General features: G+C 36.8%; 1 long non-coding RNA gene across 1 annotated transcript in view; it reads left to right on the top strand.

Annotated features, from left to right (window-relative positions):
* The window catches only part of LOC309610318, a 382,265-nt gene extending 370,103 nt beyond the window's left edge, over positions 1-12,162 (top strand). Inside the window, exon 2 of the long non-coding RNA XR_014233847.1 lies at positions 10,919-12,162. This is a non-coding gene — a long non-coding RNA (uncharacterized lncRNA). The remainder of the gene's footprint in view (positions 1-10,918) is intronic.
* Positions 12,163-14,367: the final 2,205 nt, after the last annotated feature.

Below are 14,367 nucleotides of genomic sequence, written 5' to 3' on the forward strand. Positions count from 1 at the left end.
AAATGGAGATTTTATCCTCAGAGAATTGATGGACCCCTGGGGATAAACCCCCAGATGCTGTACTTTGGATGTCCTGTTAGAGGAAAAAACAGCTTTACAATCACTGCAGTGAAGTCCTTCCCTCCAACTCCTTTAGTGCCTACTTAACTTATTAGTGCTCCAGGTTAAAAATTAATGAATGACAAATGATCACAAGACTTTTGAGGAAAGCTTTTTACCTGAAAAAGAAAAATCTTGAATCTGTAAGAAGCAGAGAATGCATGGAGTGAGAAAAACCTCTAAAAAGGTCTTTAAAGAATATTCTAAGTTGGATAAATGAAACATACTAATATAGCCAATAAAATGAAGATGGCATAAAATAGATACATTTACATGACAAAAGAGCCCTTGAAATTAAAAAAATAGAACAGTTAATATTAAAAAATTAATTGAACAGTTGGATGATAAATTCAAAGAATTATTTCAAAGAGTAATCTGAAAAGACAAAAGAGACTGAAACCAGAATAGAATTTTAGTATGTTCAGAATCTTACTAATTGGATTATAGAAACAAAGAACAATAAAAACAAAGTGAAGGAAGTTATGATTGAAGTAATACAAGAAAAATTTTCCAGACTGAAGTAAATAAGTCTCCAAAAGACAAGTCTGGCACAATGAAAGAAAAAAGTCAACATTATCATGAAGTTTTAGTACCTTAGAGATAAAGAGAAGATCTTTAAGCTTCTAGAATGGGGAAAGATAGTCCACATGCAAACGATCAGAATGAAACAAGATCTCTTAACACTGAAATTGGAAGCAAGAAACAATGGAAGCATTGTTGCAGTATTCATAGTGAAAATGATTTTCAATTATACATCAAGGATAAATGAAGGATATTTTCAAGCATGCAAAAAGTCAAAACCCTTAACTTTAGCACTTATTTTCTTAAAAAGTTCCCCAGGATTACTCTTAAGCAGAATAAGGGATAACCTAAGAAAGTGAAAGACATAGGATTAATGAAAAGGGGACCCAACAGAGGAGAGCCATGGAGGGACATCCAAGGATATCAGTAAAGGGAAATCTTAGGAAAACTACTGTGTAGCAGGGCCAAAGAGCAAGCAATGCAAATTGAAGCAGGCATTTGAGGGGCTCTGGAAGGAAACCTACAGGAGAATAAAAAGTAAACTGATGCATGAAATTATATATATCAATACATATAGAGAGATAGATAGATATAGATAGATATAGATATCACTCACGGCTTTGTATAGTAGTTATTCAGACATGATAATGTAAACACTAGTCTTTGTTTAATATATGTTACCTATATGTGTCAAAATATTAAATCATATTAAATGTTAATATATCATATGGCTTTACTATATTAACACACATATGTATTAATTGAGAGTGCAGAGGTAGGTGGGTGTGTGAGATGTGGGATGATGGTAGTGTGTGAGAGACAAGAGGAAGCTGACAGAGAATACCTAAAATTGAGAAGTTAAAAAATTGCAATATTTGCACATTTTAAAAAATATGGAGGTAAGTAATGGGAGAAACAGCTAAGAGTTAAAAGTCATTGGCCTGGGGGCATGGGAATTGGTAGTGGGGCAGGATGGGACGGGGTTTGCTACTTTTCATTACAAAGCTTTTACTACAGCATAAATTAAATACATGGATTATTTTGAAAAATTTATTTTTCAAGTTATATTGTACACCTTAAATATATACCATTTTTATTTAAAATTTTAAAAAATATATAGCATATATATCTCCTGTTATTACCATTAATTTCTACCTCACCCAGGGTAATCAGTGAAATAAAATGAAAATCTTTTGATGAATCTTAAATGTGTTTACTTAAGTAAACACTGCTTATACTACAACAGTAAAATTCTTTTAATATATTCCTGATTTACAGTATCATTTTTATGATTTTCAGTCAGTAAATCACAAATCCTAACACAAGATTTATTCAAGTCATTTGAGTTAGTAGTTAGTTTTAGACTCTATTTCTGTAACCTCTCATGGTATAATATAGACTTTTAGATTCTTACTGTCCGTTGACTGTGATATACAGTAACATTTAGTTTCATGTAGTGTATATGACTAAATCTTAGCAATTGCCCGAAATTGTCTCTTGGCAGGAAGAAAGAGTAGCCCATATATTTGAAGTTATTGAATTACAGAAATAAATAGTGTGATTCCTTTCTTAGATATGGAGTGAAACAGGTACAAAAACCCCATGTATGGATATGATGATAGAGCAGGTTATATTAACCTTTTCAACAAGACATTTGGGATAGGCAGTTAATCTATGAAACCATCAGCTGGAAAAAGGCATCAAATCCTTACTGCTCTATTGAAGAACTGTCTAAAATGATATATATGTATATGTATTTGCGTGGTAAGAAAGAGAAGTAAGATTCCTTTTGAAAATTGAAACAGTAGTGTCTTAACCTTATTTGTGAAAAGTGGCTTTAAAATGTTCTTTCTGTTTGATGGGAGTGTTTTACCCACTATGTCTGGTGTGGTTGGATGAATTCCTAAATTAGGTACTCAGCCATGAGAGAATGTAACAACTCCGGGAATCTGCAGAAGTGTATGCTTATATAATTTGTGAGAGTTGGTATTTGAAGCCAATTATTGGAAAAGTTAAATGGGTAGGGAGCTTTGCATCTGACCAAATGAAAGTCCTGATTTTCATGCTGCTTATTTCTTATTTCAAGGCCTCTAGATCATATTGACCTGAAAGAAAGTTTCATATCAAAAGGCATGGGCCTGTTCCTAACTGTTTTTATTCTAAAGGATAGTGCAGCTATTGTATCATGATAAGAAGATGGAGAAATAGAATTAAAGTAAGCGCTGGAGGACGTGTTCTCATTGTGATTACAAAGACTGAGAAAAAGCTTTTCAATGGAAAAGGAAAAATGGCTTTATTGCTTGAGAGGGAAAGAAAATACATTGTTGGAGTTAAAAAAAAAAAAAGAAGCAGTCAAGAAAGCTCTAGAGGTACTCTGAAAGGAGGTTGAGGGCAATGTTGAAAATCCCAAAATGATGAAAAGTGCTCTGCGGTTCAAAAGACTAAATTAAAAGTTGACTAAAAAGTTTGATGGGACTGTGGCTTCTGATCTTTATTTCTCCATGTCCTCAGTACATACAGTATTGTACACTACATTACGCCTCTAATTTGGTGGATGGTGGTACAAATCAGAATAATTCAATAGAGGGGAAACATAGAGGATCTAGATTGTTGTTATTTAAAGATGTTCAAGTTGAGCCATGGAATACTCTCTGTGGATGCTTTCCTGCATGCAGATTTTTTTCCCAGGTGAAGGGAAGATTCAGGACCATTTTCCTGTATCTGAAACCTGACTGTTTTTTCTACCAAGGAAATGTTACTGTCTGCTCATTTACTGAGCTTAAGAGTTGGCTTGCTTAAGCTTCAGGGCATATGGAGCCAGCAGGATTCCCAAAAGAACCCTTATAGGTTCATACTGGCAAACCTCAAAGCAAAAGCAGAATGTGGGCTTACTGTGAATTGAGAAATGCAACATCTGGGGATATAAACGGACAGTTTTTAATAGGCAAGCTCAACATTCAAATAAAATTATAATACTGTTTGGCAAATTTGGTTCGTGAATGGAGATAGTTATAATAAAATATTGGGACCTAAGTGATTTTGTACAGTAACTGTTTTCCAAATTATTTTAAGTTATGATAATGTAGTTACTTTTCAAATGTGGTGATTTTCCTGTTCTAAAACATTTAGACGATCTCTAGGACAGAGTTGCATGACTCCAAATCTATGCTTTATTCATCTTAGGAAATCATTAAATGAGAGTCATGACTGGAATACACTGGGATACATGCTATGCTTTTTTTTTTTTTTTTTTTTAACCATTTCTTCAGAGTGTATAGCCAGTTTTGAGGTTATCAGTGGAATAGCTGGGCATCTGGGTATACCAATTGTCTCTTATAATCTCCTTTGTTTGGTCTAAAGCCCTTTGAAAGAAGTGATAGCATTTAGTACTGTGGAGATATGCCATTGATACAACCCTTTCCATTTTTCTCCCTCTTCATCTCCTCCTTTTCCCTCCTTGCATGGCCTAGATTCACACCAAATATGAAGGAATATTAATAAAGTGGTATAGGTCTAATAATACAAGAGGCCAAAAGGAGATTTACTATTTAAAATGAATTGGTACGAACACAGAAAGGGCAATAACATATGAACCCTTAGCATCTGTACTCACTTTGCTAATCATCTGATATTTTCTGTTTAAGGTAAAATAGCCTAGAGTGCCTATGCTACTGCAGAATATTCTTCTACCTGGTTTTTTCATTTATGGCCTCAACAATTTATTTTTAAAAAGTAACTTCTATTTTTTCTACCTCTTTTCCATGTGACTGTAGCTTCACTAATATATAAGCTTAGAAAATATGGGCCCTTTAAAGCATAATATTAATATTTTGACAATATTGGAAGACTTGAACTATTAAAGCATACATGGACGTGGAGACATGAGAAACTTCATTCTGTGATCCTTTTGTATTCTGAGATTCTAGAACATGGAAAGAGCTAATTGAAAAAGAGAATAAAGGTAAAAACATAGTTCCTGAATTTTTAATGAAGGTTTAATTTTCTTGCTCTGGGTTGTACCCAGACCTTGCTTCAGTGGTATAGTGGAATTTAGGTAGATGCAGTGGTTTCTAAGCTCCTGAGAGGCAAGTACTACTGTACAAGTTTTATGTTATCTGGTACCGTGAGGGACCATGGCTACTGGAGATGACTGGGTTGTAGTACACTAGTACCTTCCAAATAGAGTGCGCTTCTGAGAGAGGTACGGGTTTGCATGGCTTTTCAAATGCTCTTTTGGCCACAGAATTAACCTTGACAAGGAGCCTCCCTTTAGAGTGAGTGAATTCTCTGAGTACTGATTCTACCTGAGATTGTGTTTATTGATATTTATTCACGCTTTCAGTTGAATAAGAATCAAAGTTATGTTCTTGCCCATTTTCAGAGTCACCATTTAAATCAACAAGAACAGTTATTAGTGGATATAGAACATCCCTCAATATAACCCAACAAATACAAAACACGTTTTGTTATTTGGTCCTGTAAAACATATTTCCTCCCGTTTTTCTCTCACCTAACTTGCCCTTCCCCTGAAATTTTACTACAGTTTTAAAAAATTTTTTTAAAGAAAAATCTTTTTGTGTTATAGCAGGGGCATATGTGCTGCAAAATGGCTTTAATTTTTCTGGGAGAAAAGGTTTTTGAACCAAAATCCATGTGTTATAATGTCATGTTAAAACACTAAATGAACCTTTTAATATTTGCTAATAACTGTCATCATGAGAAAAACATATGATGTTGCAGGTTGAAGTGTCTCAGAATTACACAAGAGCCTATTACAGTTCAAAGACAAAGAAATATCATAGTATGACAATACTAATACTTGTAATATTCAGTCAAAATACAATGTATCATGGTCTACTTTTTAATTTATTATGAGACCTCTTCTGTCACAGCCTTCAACAGGCTGCACCTTTTTCATGTCTGCATCACGTAAGAATGGTGCCGTTTTTTTTCTTTAACAGACAGTAAAATGTCACTGGTAAATCATTACCCTCATCACCTCAAATAACTCAAAGCTTGCCTGTCAAAATGCAGGAAAAAATTCACATGATTACAAATAGGCTTATCATCACCAATCTCAGGAAATAGTGGATAGTGCCAAATAGACAGGCATCCCCAACTCGTTTCAAACTAGGAGAGGAATCAGCTTTCAGCAGGTTGAATATGTTCTTTGGACATGACAGTAACCCTCCAAATTCCATATTGCACAGGTAATGCCCTTTATTTTTCATAGTGATCATGGAGATAAACGAGACATCTACAGTTTCCAAACCAGCCTTTCTTATGCCCAAGTATGCATGTTTGTTAGAAGTCTTGGCAGTCCCTCTGTGTCCAGAAATGAACAGAGTTATTTGGAACCCCTGGGTTGTTTTCTAGCCAACCAGTGTCCCAGCCATAGTCATTCATTGCCTTCATTCCTAAGCCATATGACAAAAGCAGACGGGAATGGTGCTGTATCTGTTTCCCCGTACTATATGCCAAGTCTCTTCAAGCCAGAGTGTTGCTAACTGTGCCAAGCACATCTCTCTAGTTTGGTTTTCCTTTGCATAATTTCTTCAGTTAAAGATTCAAGTGACTCTTGCAGTGGGTTTATATACCTGTTTGGAATAGTCACTGACTTTTGCATTGGTAAATGTGCCCTTACATCTGCATGAGAAGCCAAAAGCAATTAGTATTCCAGTTGAGTTCAGATTATAGCAAATGATATAAGCATATGGCCAACTATTCCTTTTATGCCAGATTCTACTTACTAGTTTTCACTTCTAGAGTCAATAAAGAAATCAATTCTGTTGAAAAAGAAAATTCGATAAGAAAATCCTTTACTATATAACTGTAACTATAGATGAGTGATTTCTTTTGTAAAAGGGAAAAAAAAGCATAAATATGGTAACTCCCTTATAGATCATTCAACAGAAAACATGAAATCGCTATGCAAACAAAAATGACTATATTTTCATTATTTCTTAGGTAGAAATTCACAAGTGAAGGATTTGAACATTCTTTGTTCCTGACTAAATCATTGCGATATGTCATCATGGTAGTTTATATACAGAAAAGGAAAAGCATTGTAAAAAAGTTGAATAAAGCAATAATTTAAAAGCTGGATGCTCTCCTTCCAACACATTGATTCAATCATTAAACCTCCCATCTGTGAGCTGGCTTAGAAGATGCTGAAGTAAACTGCCCCCCAATGTCTTTGGCACTATAGAAACTGCATTCTTACTGTCCAGGTTACCTGTTTAATGACCTGATTATCAATATCTGCTTCATGTGAATTCTGCTTGAACATACTCAGGTATTTGCTGACTTTGCATGGAAAACAGAATTATTTGCTATAGAGTTGGTCTACATTTCATTAATTTTATTATTCTCCCAGGGCTGTTTTGGTCTTGATATACAAACTTAAAATTATTAAAATGCTGTGCTTTGGTTGGAATCAAAATCACGAATGTGGGAAGTAATTATTTTATTTATACAATAATTAATTGAAGGGATTTAATATGTTAAATAAGGTGTTGAATTTTTGTAGTTAAATCCTAGTGACTTTAACCTTAGCATTCTTATTCAAGTTAAGAGAATTAATTGGCCCGTTTGCTAGCACCTTCTTCTCTCCTGTGTCACCGTTCAATGTGTGGACATTCCAGAGACTTCCAAAAATGCTTTCTTTAGGGAGGAGGGGAGCCTAGTGGTAATTAAGCATGAAAACAAAATCAGATGAACACTTCCAGATATATCTGGACAAATTTCATTTAAGCAAAAATCTCTGAGTCAAAATCTCATTATAAAATAAGGTGTTAACAAAAATGAAGTAAATGAAAAAAATTAAGCATAGGATCAGATAATTTTAATGTTTTAAAATTATATTATTAGATGATAAAACTACTAAGCTGAATAGATTAATTCACTCACACTTCAGTCACTTGTGTCCTCTTCTTGGGAGGGAATCCAGCTTGGATTAATATTAACACGTCTATTTCCTGAACAGGGAATTTTGACATAGGATTCAAAATTCACCAGGGTATAGGGGGCTGATGAACCTATTAAGTTATGTGCTTCGTGATCCTTATTTTTGGTGACAAAGTCCATAGTTTTCATCAAGTTCTCTAAAGACAGTTTAGGACCTCTGTTCATCACCAGTAAAGGATTGTGGTGATGACAATGATAAGCCACATATGTCCATAAATTAATTAGCTCATTTCCAGTGCCGAAATCTGGAAGTTAACCTTTCCTGAAAGGTTTCATTATATTCTCTCAAGTTACACAGCTTTTTAAATTCCCATTCATTGAGAGGCCCAGCTGGTCCCAGTGTCCTGAGCTAGAAACCAGGAAGTCATCATTGCTGGTTTTTACTTAGTCGCAACCTCTAGTCAACCAATCACATTGTGTGGATTCAGCATCATACATAGCTCTCAAAATTGGCCGTTTCTTTCTGTCTTCAAACGCCCATACTTTTTCACTGAGATTATATTTTTTGCTAGTAAATGGATCTCCGCATACAATCCAGGACAAGTGATTTTTCTAATGTACAAATCTGATTAAATAACAACCCCTGCTGTTTAAAACCTCTGTGCCTTCCATCTGTTCCCTAACAGACATATTAACAAATGGCACAAATGTAAAGATTCTCATGATGTAATGTATGATGTAAAAAATGAAGAAGACTTTATGCTTTCATTTCCTTTCTATCACTTAAAAAAATTAATTCCTGACAATAGAATGACCTATCTTTCAATATACCATGCCCTCTAAGTGACAATTCAATATGGACACTGATGAGAAAAGTTTGTCACGTGGGAAATAGTCACATAGCCAACTTGGACTGCTAGGACGAGATTGTTCCCTGTCATAGATTTTCAGAGGAAGTGATGTTTATTTGAGAACTTAAAGGAGTCTTAGGAGAATAGAAGGAAAAAGAGTGTTGCAAGCAGAGAAATAGCATATACCACTTATCTCATTATTACCTGGTAATTGTTTATCTCTCACACTAGGCTATAGTTTCTTGTTGTTAGGGACAATCTCATATTAAATGTTCAATATATATTCATGGAGTTTTGACTATTTGTGATAGATTGAATAAAAATGACCATAAGCCTTTACCCTTCCCTCTAGTCACACATTTGCAGTACCTCCTATTAGAGGCAGAGTCTACTCCTACTCTGCTTGACCCTGAGCTGGTTCTGTGACTTTGATCAATAGAATGTAGCAGAGGTGATGTGTCAGCTCTGCCCCTAGGCCTCAGGAGACATTGCAAAATTCACTTTCACTCTTCAATCCTTACCCAGTTCCCTGTGAATAAACCTAGGCTAGCTTGCTGGCGTCTTTACAGGATCAAAAAGGAGTCTTCCCAGTTGAGGTGATCCTAGACCAATCAGCCTTCAGTTGAGCCGGTTGCTAGTTGTAGGCATGTAAGTAAGCCCAAGCTAAACCAGAGCCACCCAGCTGAGCCCAGCTCAAATTGCCAACCCACAGAATTAAAAGCTAAATAAATTATTGACTTTTTAAAGCCAGTAGGCTTTGGGGTGGTTTGTTAGGCATTCAAAACTAAGTTATGCACCTTTTAAACTTATAAAGCAAAATTAATCTTGATAAATAACTATTATGTTTAAATGTACCACTCCTGAATTGACTAAATTAATTATTACATTAGTGTCTTGCTGGATTTAAAACTACAAACATACAAATTGGAGATGGGAAATTTGTTGATTATTTGGAAGTCAATCTGTCTTTCTCTCTCTTTTTCCCTATAGAAGAAAATTTCATAGCAGGATTAGCCAATAGTACCTTGGATAATAAGGGCCTGATAAATTTTGATTAAGTGTTTTGACAGTATTGAATATCTAGGGTCATTTTGAAGAAAACAATTTTAATATAGAAAATCTAATGTTATTAAATCCAAGCGTCTGAGCAAAAACAATTTTTTAAGTAATTTATTTATTTTTATCCTTCTGTTGATTCACTCTTAATTAATTAACCAACCTCTTAAGTAAACAGGCATTTGTTATAAGCTGGGCATAATGCTAGATTCTACTATGGGGAAAATGAAGTGTCTTCCTTTTGCAAAGCTTATAATTTACTTTGGGTGTCAGACATATGACCTTGAATTATAAATTATGAAATATGACCTTGAGCCTTGAATTGTAAACTGTAATTTCAGGCAGAATAGATAAGGGCATAATAACAGAAGTAAAGGCAGGAAGTGAAAAGAAAAATTATTACTCTGACTGAAGAGACTGAGAAAGACTTTATGGAATAGTTGGTTTCTAAAGTACACTTTGAGTGATTAATGACATTTTCATAGGGAGAGAAAGTTGGAAAAGACATTCTATGTTGGCATAACAACACAAACAAAAACATGGAGGCTTTAGAGTATATGATGCACTTAAGCAACTAGGAGGGGTGAGATCCAAGGGTTGAAGAGCTGAGGGGTGATGGTAAAAGATCTTTTCTTATATATTGACTGATTTCATAATTTTAAGAAGTACACGTGAGATGAATTAGCAACAACGAAAAAGGCTTTGGGGGAAGAAAAGTAGAGCATTGACATACCCGGAGGAGAATTTAGGGAAAATTATAAAATTTTTTTAAAGAAAGGAAATTTTACAGCATGTTTTCTGGCTGAAAACAATGATCCAGTAGATGGGAGAAGACTGAGGGTGCACGTGTGAAAGACGTACGCATAGAAGAGGAGTTCATGGATTGGTGAGAGATGGTAGGACCTAGAGTACAGGTGGTAGGATTTTTCTCTTTTGAGAAGTTGGGGGCAGTTCTTTCATTAATACGGGAAAGAAATCACAGTTGAAGTCTCAGAGTAAGGAAGGTTGGTAGACTTGTGGTGGGAAGGCCTGTGGTGGAGTTTTAGAGGAATATAGGTCATCAGATCAATTCGTATTTGGAGTCTTTGCTCAATGGTAGCGTGACTGTTCTTTCTTGTAGTGAAGAATCTAGGGGGAGAATTAATCACACATGAACTCTGACAATCCTCCTAATAATGTCCTTCCTGCAATTCAGAATAGCTTCCCATTCCCACTGCCTTAATTCAGGCCCTGCCTCCAGTCTCTACTACCTTACTTCTACCTCCCATACTAAAATCACCAGAATGATTTTTTTTTTTTTTTAAGTAAAGCCATTTCTTTTTTTTTTTTAATTTTATTTATTTATTTTTTGCTGTGTTGGATCTTCGTTTCTGTGCGAGGGCTTTCTCTAGTTGCGGCAAGTGGGGGCCACTCTTCATCGCGGTGCACGGGCCTCTCACTATCGCGGCCTCTCTTGTTCCGGAGCACAGGCTCCAGACGCGCAGGCTCAGCAATTGTGGCTCACGGGCCTAGTTGCTCTGCGGCATGTGGGATCTTCCCAGACCAGGGCTCAAACCCGTGTCCCCTGCACTGGCAGGCAGATTCTCAACCACTGCGCCACCAGGGAAGCCCCCAGAATGATTTTTATAAAGCACACCTTTTCAATCGTTTTGCTGTTAAAATATTTCATTTAACGTATTAAATCACTATAAGATCAAATTCAAATCCCCTACCATGGTACCCAAGGCTGATCTTTGACACCTACCTTTTCCACCTCATCTACCACGTTTTCACCACTATGACTTATTGGAAAATCAAGCTGATGTACTTACAGTTCCCCCAACATCTCATGCTGTTTTATGCTTCTATGCACTTGCCGTATGCTTGCCTCTGTCAATAATGGCAGATATCCCTTTATCTGTGGGTTGAAATCCTCATTCAGGAATCACCTCAAGTGTTGTCTCTCCTGCGAAGTCTTTCTTGTCCTTCTTGGCAGAATTAAGCAATTTTCCCTTTGTGCTTCCATAGTACCTTGTGTCAGTTTGTTGTAATAATTGACTGTAGCTCTGGAAGGCAGATATTTGGTTCTCTTTCATCTGTATATCTCCACATCTGACATAGCACTCAGAAAGTAACTGATCAATGCAAAGGCCATTGAATGAGAGAAATTGAGATTTTGGTGTCTCTAGTGTGGGCAATGGAGTATATACACAGAGATGCCATTAAGCATGTTAATAAACACACAAGGTTTTGGGAGTAGGGAGAAGACTGATAAATATGACTAAACAAACAAGTTAGGGGTTTGAGTAGCCAAGACTCATGTAGGGAATGGGAGGACATTCCAGGTTGGTAGCTGAAGGGCATATACATGATGCTTGAGGAAGTCACAAAAATACTATGACTTTGTTTACGGTAGTATATTCATGTCTCTTTCTCATTATCAGAATAATGTGATCCAGAAGGCTAGGAACACCTACCAAGATCTTGGGGGGAGGGATCAAAGTGACTACCAGGCTTATTTCTTATCTAGGCTTTAAACTAGATAGCTCAAGAAGTTCTTGTGGTTCACTCACTGTCTAATTCAACTTGCTAAACATATTGTTTCTAGTTGTCAAGAACATGAGTGGCAATAAACAAGGTCAATATGCCTGTGTGCCCTCTGCACAGCCCCCATAAGAATTTGCAGCAGGGTTCGTTGATAGGAGAGTCCGGAATTCTCGACCACCATAATTTGGCAGAGTAAGGCAAATACATGCACAGAAGACTGGAATTTGGGAAACAGAGTCTCTTGGGAACCTCAAACTGTGGGAACAGCTGTAGATTTCATAGACAGTGTTCCACATGGAGGGGACATGGCTCCCTTGCTGGAAAAGGGACAGGCAAAAACGTGTTGGCAGGATGGGAATTCATTTTCTGTGCCAGGATAGACTCTGCGTGAGTAGCTGCGTGTCTGCTGGGTAACATCTCACATGGAACGAGGAAGAATCTAATTTTGGAAGGGATTAAAATTTGTTTTAAAGGCCAGAGAGGGTTCACACCAAACCCAGCAAACTTCCATGGTGCATATATTTGGACTTGCTGACTGGCGTGACTTCAGTACACTGGATTATCTTTTATGTTTTCCTGACTTTTAGCCAGGGATAAGAGGCAAACCTAGAACCAGACGAAACTGTGAAAGCTTTCTTTTTTTTTTAAAATTTATTTATTTATTTATTTATTTACTTATTTTTGGCTGTGTTGGGTCTTCGTTTCTGTGCGAGGACTTTTCTCTAGTTGCGGCGAGCGGGGGCCACTCTTCATCACGGTGCGCGGGCGTCTCACTGTCGCGGCCTCTCCCGTTGCAGAGCACAGGCTCCAGACGCGCAGGCTCAGTAGTTGTGGCTCACGGGCTTAGTTGCTCCGCGGCATGTGGGATCTTCCCAGACCAGCGCTCGAACCCGTGTCCCCTGCATTGGCAGGCAGATTCTTAACCACTGCGCCACCAGGGAAGCCCTCTGTGAAAGCTTTCTTGACCAATGAGTGTGGTTATTTGCATGTGAACAGAAGATTGTTGCTTGGATTTTGAGATGAGATCTCCGGGAATTCAGGGATAAACAAGGTCAATGAAGAAAGTGATTATTGAAATCAATACATAAACTGTGAGAAAGTGAAAGCAGCATCAGGAGACATTCAAGATTGGGAAAGTGGGGCTCATCCTACTCTAACTTGAATGATTTAAAGTTTACAAAGCCCAGCTGAAGGGGTAGCGTAATATCTGAGTGACCTAGGACCCCAGAGGAAGTAGGGTCAGATCTGATGTATCTGGAAAAGAGAAACTAGAAATGTTTATGTTACCATCAAAACAGGAGAAGTTGCTCACATCCTAGTGAATTTTGAAGCTGAGGAAAGCAGAGTTTGGGAGAAAAGCAGTTGGATTATAACACAATTTCTTATGGTTTCTTTGGGACCAGACTTAGAAACAAGAGGGGAATGTTAAGTTCTGAAACCTGTGGAGAAGAATTCCACTCAAATGTGGACATAAAGGGGAGACTTTCTGTTGGTAACTGGAAATTGCAAGTTGAAAACATTTCTGAACAAGAGTTACGGTTATGGGAATGGCAAAATCGGTCTGATTTTGTATTCTGGTGGAGACATATTGAAAGAAGAGCCAAAGACTGGAAATTAGAGGGATCACGTATTATAAAGTGTGTTACCCTGTTCATAGGAGAGAGGAGAGTCCAAAACAGAGACTCCTCTCAATTCCATGTTGGATTCCAGGAAAGCCTTACTGGAGTAACACCATTAGGCAAGGAATTGTGCATAATCCCATGCACACAAATGGAAATGTTCTGTATGTATGATCATCCTCTCTCATGGGCGTTGTCACCAAACATAAATGTGAGATTTCTTAATCTAGACTTTAAGATGATAGAATTATACTCACAGCAAAAGTAAGACACCAGGGAAAGTGGGGTCTGGCTCATTGTGGTTTAGGGGTAATTTCTCTCTATGCTTCTCTTACTGCTAGATACCAGGGTAAGGAACCAGACCCATATACAATCCTGTGTTGATCACTGGGTGTGGTAGTTAGATCCCAACCCTAACTCTACTCCCAAGGACACCCTAATGAACAATTATTACACCTCTAATATTAGTCAGAAGTTCTAGTACTGTAATAGAATGAAGGATTAAAAATCTAATGCATGAACATATTCTGTATAAGAAAATTTAATTTTATTTAATTGCAGATTGCAGAATGCATAAATACATTAACTATCATATTTTTAAGATAATGAATGCACCCTTGGACTAGAAACACCCAAGGTCCTCAATTAACTATATTAGAATAAAAGTATCTTCAATTTTAAAGCAAATGTAATCTCTTATTAAACACATAGTGGCCAAATATGAGGTTTCTTCTTAAACCTTCTTATCTGATTTTTCTCTCTCTTCAGCATTTTAAAGGCATTAATAC

The sequence above is a fragment of the Balaenoptera borealis genome (genome assembly GCF_965194805.1).
Source record: "Balaenoptera borealis genome assembly, chromosome: 14".
In the NCBI taxonomy this organism is placed as follows: domain Eukaryota; kingdom Metazoa; phylum Chordata; class Mammalia; order Artiodactyla; family Balaenopteridae; genus Balaenoptera; species Balaenoptera borealis.